The sequence below is a fragment of the Petaurus breviceps genome, unplaced genomic scaffold (genome assembly GCF_028583685.1).
Source record: "Petaurus breviceps papuanus isolate PSGF00001 unplaced genomic scaffold, PetGlider_PUasm1.0 220, whole genome shotgun sequence".
Taxonomy (NCBI): domain Eukaryota; kingdom Metazoa; phylum Chordata; class Mammalia; order Diprotodontia; family Petauridae; genus Petaurus; species Petaurus breviceps.
The window spans coordinates 23,927,666-23,928,399 of record NW_027185876.1 but is presented as its reverse complement, the minus strand read 5'-3'; positions in this window follow the sequence as shown (position 1 = coordinate 23,928,399).

Below are 734 nucleotides of genomic sequence, written 5' to 3'. Positions count from 1 at the left end.
AGAGAGAGAGAGAGAGAGAGAGAGAAGGAGGGAGGGAGGGGAGGGAGGGGGCGCGAGCGAGCCCCTTCGGATTTCGTAAGTAAAGGTCTAATTATCATTCCCTTGCAATAGTATCACAGGGAGAGAAGACAAACTGAAACCCACAGTCACTTCAAACGGGCTGATTATTTTGCTTCGGCATTAACTCCTCCTGATTTGTTTAAGATCCTGTTGGAAAATCTCATTTACATGTTTTGATAACAGCTGCGGGGAAACTTTTTGGAAAAAGTCCACATCACTGCAATCAAGTTTTCTTCTCTCTCTCTCTCTCTTTTTAACGTTTCCTGCTGTTCCAAAAGTTTTGCTTGGGGGGGGTGGGGGGACTGAGTGGAGAACGATATGGGGGGGGGGGCTGGATGTGGTTGTGTATTGACAGCCTATTAAATAATGTAATAAAATAACAATAATAAATAATGTAAGGATCTCCCACGCCTTCTCTGGAGGACTATACTTTGTATCCAAAGCTTTAGATGTCTGTACCTCTAGGACCTGATAACTGCGTTATTCCTTTTCCAGAGGGAACTAATTAAAATAAAATGCTCGCCACCGAATCCAATTTTGTTACCTCATTTTATCCAGCTAAGATGCTTCCCAAGTCAATTAAATAGAAATACCAATCTGTCGGGACACTGAGGTAGCTGGGGTAATAATGGATGTAAAGGTTATTCTGAAGAGCTTGGAACAATAAAGATGGG